Source organism: Solanum stenotomum, chromosome 1 (genome assembly GCF_019186545.1).
Source record: "Solanum stenotomum isolate F172 chromosome 1, ASM1918654v1, whole genome shotgun sequence".
Lineage (NCBI taxonomy): Eukaryota > Viridiplantae > Streptophyta > Magnoliopsida > Solanales > Solanaceae > Solanum > Solanum stenotomum.
In genome coordinates, this window is record NC_064282.1 from 86,799,880 (window position 1) to 86,805,571 (window position 5,692).

Sequence of the window (5,692 nt, forward strand, 5' to 3'; positions counted from 1 at the left end):
TCATTTTTATAATCCTAGTTTACGCCTAGGGTTTTAGTTGAGAGTTCAAGAAGAGAAAAGAATAGAAAAGAGGAGAAAAGAAAAAGGATGAAGGCGTTCGTCGACGTTCTTGAGAGTTGTTGCGGATTGTCGTCATGGGTTTGATCCCTAAGAGGTATGTAAGCTTCCATAGTGTTGGATTCTTTCACCCACACACCAATCATGATTTATTCAGCGTAATTTCGTTCTTGAAATTTAAAGATTAGAGTTCTTGATGAGTTCTTAATAAGTGTTCTTGAAGTTTCATTAAGATTTGATGTAAGATTCTGCTTGGGTCAACTTTAAACGATCATATCTCTTAGAATATTAAGAGTTACGTGAGCCATAACGTATCCAATTAAAGGTAATTGAATCTACTTTCCAACCCCACCAATTTCACGTCAATCCAATAGCCGAGTAAAACGTAATGACTATTTTAGTAACCTATACAGTGCTGTTACGAATTAGCCGACGGGAAATTATTGAAAATAATTGTTTTTGTCGTTTTAACTCCAAGAAAACAATCAACGAATTTCTTGAGAAAACAATCAGATTTTCATCTTTACTCATGAAAATCATAATTTTTGGCCATAGAGATTTCAAGAAACTAACTCAAGAATCTCAAGAAAGGTCTTCTTGATTGTTTACCTTCAAGCTAGGGTTTCAAGGCTTCTAATCAAGTTCTTCTTCAAGATTCATCAAGAACCTTGTTTTGTTTCAAGTATGTAAGGCTATCATAGTGTTGGACTAGTTCATACTCACGCCCTACATCTACGCTTAAATCAGTAAAAGAGGAATCTAGGATTTTTCCCCTAGATTTGAGTATTCTTGAGATAAGTTGATTTTGAGTTCTTGAGTTCGTGTTTCTTTTAAAAGTTCTATTCCTAATTATCGAATTGATATATTGTTATTGAGATCCTCCATAAACATGAGATAATGAACCTTGAATCCATAAATTCAAATTCAAGGAAAGTCAAGAGCCAACTCTAGGAAGTTCTTAGAGTCTTTTCAAGAAGTCTTTTGCAAAGTGCTTTTAACTTTGTTTTAAGACTTAAGTTTTGAGTTCAGTAAAGAGTAAAGTTGAAGTTCTTTTCTTCATAAAGTATATGGGGACTAAGTATTCTGTAACATCCGGCAATTTGAAATAGCTATGAAGAAGCTTAGAATTGGAAATAGTTATTTTTGGAAAGAATTAAAAATCTGGAAATTTAGTTGAAGTATGGAAAAAAGTTAGTTTTTGGTCAACTTCAAACAGTCATAACTCCTACCTCAGGATGAGTTAGGTGTAGTTCCAGTTATGTTTGGAAATCTTTTGGAGTGATCTTTCCAACGCCGCCGAGTTCCCGCAATTCCGAGTTCGTATGAGTGAGTTATGCCCTTTGGAAGTTGGGTTGTTGGTAGGGCAATTTAGTCCGAATTTGTAAGGGTATTTTGGTCTTTTCCCTAAACATTTCTTTTGATTATATCATGGGTCTAGACTGATTTTAAAACAGTTTTCCCTTTTAAATAGTGTTAGTTAGGGCTTTTGAGAGAAGAGAGAAAGAAGAGGAGAAGGAGAAGATGAAGCAAGGTTCGTAGAGATTGTTGTGGATTTCATCGGGGGTGATCCCTATTAAGGTATGTGAGATCATAGTGTTGGGTTGGTTCATTCCCCCACACGCCAAACTGGTTTTAATTTTGAGAAAAGTTTGGTTGTGTTTGTTGAAGTTTGTGGTTGTGTTTGTTGAAGTTATGGTTGTGTTGTTGAAGTTTCTTGTTGGTTTGGTGTATGTTTCCAGTTGTGACTTCGAGTTGAATCTATTGTATATTAAGGGGTTTTATGATTCTAAGTGTTTGGGGCTGGAACCTTTGAAGTTAAGAAGGTTTAGAGATTGAAAAAGGAATGAGAAAAGTCGAGTTTTCGAGAAAAACGGTTGGGGCATCGCGCCAACCAGTGCTCCCCAACAGGGGTTCTGAAGTTTCCCCATTGGGGCGGCGCGCCTAGCAGAGCCCCCATCAGGCCCCGCTGAAGTCTGAAGGTTGGTGCTCCGCACCTCTCAGAGCGCCAAGGACGCCAATCCTTCCCATTCATTCCCCACTTTTTCATGCATGTTCCTTGGTAATGTACCTATGTTTTATAATTGTTTTCAACACTCTTAAGGTATAACTAGACATCCCAAACTCATCCAGAAATATGAGATCATTACCCTTGAATCCATAATCCAATTCTAGGGAAGTTAGGATCAAAGTCAAGTGAAGTTAGAAGTCAATTGAAGTTAGAGTCAAGCTTAGAAGTTAAGAAGTAAGTCAAAGCAAGTCTTTAAAGTTTTTCAAGAGTCTTTATTAAACGTTTTAACTTCATTATAAGGCTAAAGTTTCAAGTTAAGTAAAGAGTATAGAGTTTCAAGTTAAGTAAAGAGCATAGAGTTTCAAGTTAATCCAAGAGTAAAGAGTCAAGTTCATTTCTTAAAAGTTATTAGGGAACTAAGTTTTCCCAAAGAAGTTTATAAATGTTTTCACATTTAAGATGAGAGAAAACTGCGATTTCTAAAAGAATTTTGAGCAGTTTGAGTACTATCTCTTTTGAGAAAAAGATGAGTTTTACGAAAGAGATTCTAAAACATGATAAGTATGACAATCGAGTATGTCATCAATGTTTAAACAGTATGGTCTCTAGATATACCATCAATGTTTTTGAAGTATGACTTCCCGAGTCGTCAATGATCATATTAAAAATATGGTTTTGATATGTTCTTTTTAAAAAGAGTTTTCAAGAGCAATTACCTCTTTTAAGAGGGTAGTTTGAGCAATTATTTTAAACTAAAGTAAGATGTGTTTAAAATACTTATGAACTAAAGTATTTTTGGGAGTAGTCTTGAGCACCGAATTGGGGACACGAGTTCATATTAACTCAACTCTCCATAAGAACAAGGTAGCCAAACACAGGATTTGATGGGTCATACTTTTTAGATGATCACGTAAAGTTAAGCTAGTGGATCCACTAAGTTAAAGTTAAAAGTAAGGTCCTATATCACAGCAAGGTATAGGATGGTCCTTGGGCAACGTGAGGTAAAACGTTGTGTTACCACTTAGGCATGTAGTAGTGGTTGTCAGTTAGGGAAACTCCCACAGTAGAAATTGCACGATTCCTCGAGGGGTTCTGCTTAGTATGGATGGGGGTATGAGACTTCATTCATGCATTGCACAAGTAGACTTTGAGAGGAAGCATGGTATTTTTATGATATTATAAATATGATTTTGACGTCATGTTTTAAATAGTTTTACAAGCTTTATATATAATGCATGTGTCTTATTGGTTTGTATTGAGTTCAATTATTCATGAGTTGAACAGAGCCAAGGTAAGTTCTTTTTTGTATCCCTTTCAAGCTTAAGTTGTTGTTTAGTTATCCAGCTCGCATACTCGTACATTCCATGTACTGATGCTAGTTGGCCTGCATCTTATTATGATGCAGACGCAGGTACCCAAGATCAGCATCCAGCACGCCGTTGATCCAGTTGAGCACTCCAGAGTCAGTGGTGAGCCTCCTTGCATTCCGGAGGACTCTATTATTTCATTTTTCCTAGTTTTGTTTTATTAGGATGTTGCGGGGTCTGTCCCAACATCCATCTCAGCATTATAGAGGTTTCATAGAGAGTCGGTCAGTTAGTGTTGAGTCTCTCATCTATGTATATGTAAATATTCTATTTTGAGACTCGAGTTGCCTTTTTGGCCAAATTTTTATCAGTTAGGTTGTTTTATGAACTTTCATTGCATGGAGATCTTATCTTGAGTTATGTTTTCCTCTGAATTAAGAAAGTCAGGCCAATGGTTCGCTTGGGGCCAGCAATGGTCTCCGAGTACCGGTCCCACCTAGTGTGTAGGCTCGGGTCGTGACAAACTTGGTATTAGAGCACGGAGTTCCCGAGTCCTATGGAGTCTATGAAGCCGTGTCTGTAGAGTCCTAGTTATCGGTGTGAAGCGCGTCACATCTATAATTAGGAGGCTGCAACATTTAGGAACTATCTCACTTCTTTCACACTCATCTCATGCGTTAGAGTTTATCTCTAAAAAGTTTCCTTCTAATTCGTGCTTGCGCGTGTTTTTAGAGGATTTTGCCTCCACGAAGAGCAGTTAGAGTTCGTCCAACTATGAAGAGTGTTGCGGAACAAGAGTTACCAAATGCCCTAGAAGTGCAAACCCAAGAAGAGATCAAATATGCTGATTTTAGTGAAGCTATCCGGATGTTAAGTCAAGTTGTGACCTTTCATGTTGGGCAGAGAGAAAATCGACACAAAGTGATTGATACTTCAAGGATCCGTGAACTCTTAAGGATGAACCCACCAAGCTTCACAGGTTCAAGTATTAGTGAGAATCCAGAGAACTTCATTGAGAAGCTTAAAAGGGTATTTGATGTGATGCATGTTGCTGAGTCGGAGAAGGTTGAACTAGCTGCATACCAAATGAAGGGTGTTGCTAGAATCTTGTTCGACCAATGGAAAAAGAATAGGGCTGAGGATGCGCCAATAGTGAGTTGGGTTGTGTTTGAGAGTGCTCTCATGGGGAGTTTCTTTCCTCGTGAGTTGCGAGAGGAAAAGATAAAAGAGTTTCTCACCCTTAATCTGGAGTCTATGAGTGTTCATGAGTACAGTCTGAAGTTCACGCAACTTTCCCGCTATGCTCTGGAGATGGTTGCGGACATGAGGAATAGAATGAGTTTATATGTTACTGGGTTGTCTCGTCAGTCAAGCAAGGAAGGCAAGGCAGCTATGCTGATAGGGGATATTGACCTAGCAAGATTTATGATCCATTTACAACAAGTTGAAGAGGATAAGTTGAAGGATAGAGAAAAGTTTAAGGATAAGAGGGCTAAGATAGTAGGGGACGAGTTCAGGCATCAAAAGAATGATAACAATCAGTCATCCCTCCCACAAAAACAGAAGGGACCTGGTCCACCATCTTCTAGTGCACTTTCACCTGAGAACAAAGATGGGTGCAATAGAAATTCCTATAGTTTCAGGGCAAGACTTGCATATCCTCAAGGCAGTATGGTGCCAAGGGGTAGTAAGCCTCCTGCCTGTGCCAAGTGTGGTAGGAACCACTCAGGTATTTGTCGTGAGGGCTTCATTGGTTGTTTCAAGTGTGGTAAGAGTGGACATTTCATGCGAGAGTGTCCAAAGAACAGGCAAGGTAGTGGAAATCTGAGCAATAGGGTCCAAGCTTGATCAGTTGCTCCCCCAGACAGGATGGTACCTAGAGGAGCTACTTCTTGTACTGGCAGAGGAGCAAATCGCCTCTATGCAATCAACAATCGCCAAGAGCAAGAGGATTCACCAGATGTTGTCACTGGTATGATTCGAGTCTTTGACTTTGCTGTTTTTTCTTTGCTAGACCCCAGAGTGAGTTTATCTTTTGTAATTCCTTATATTGCTATGAACTTTGATGTTATACCTGAGCAACCTAGTGAGCCAGTCATAGAGTGGAGTAGTAGTTCAGCAGTGCCTAAGGGTCGTTTCATTTTGTACCTCAAGGTGAGAAATTTAGTTTCGAAGGGTTGTATCTATCACTTAGTCCGAGTTAATGACTCTAGTGTTGAGATACCTCCTTTTAAGTCAGCTCCTATAGTAAGAGAGTTTCCAGAAGTTTTTCCTGATGATCTACTCGGAATTCCTCCTGAGAGAAAAATAGATTTCAACA

At 38.7% G+C, this 5,692-nt stretch overlaps 1 pseudogene; it reads left to right on the plus strand.

Annotated features, from left to right (window-relative positions):
• The first annotated feature begins 3,844 nt into the window (after positions 1-3,844).
• Positions 3,845-5,487, plus strand: LOC125858180 (uncharacterized; annotated as a pseudogene).
• Positions 5,488-5,692: the final 205 nt, after the last annotated feature.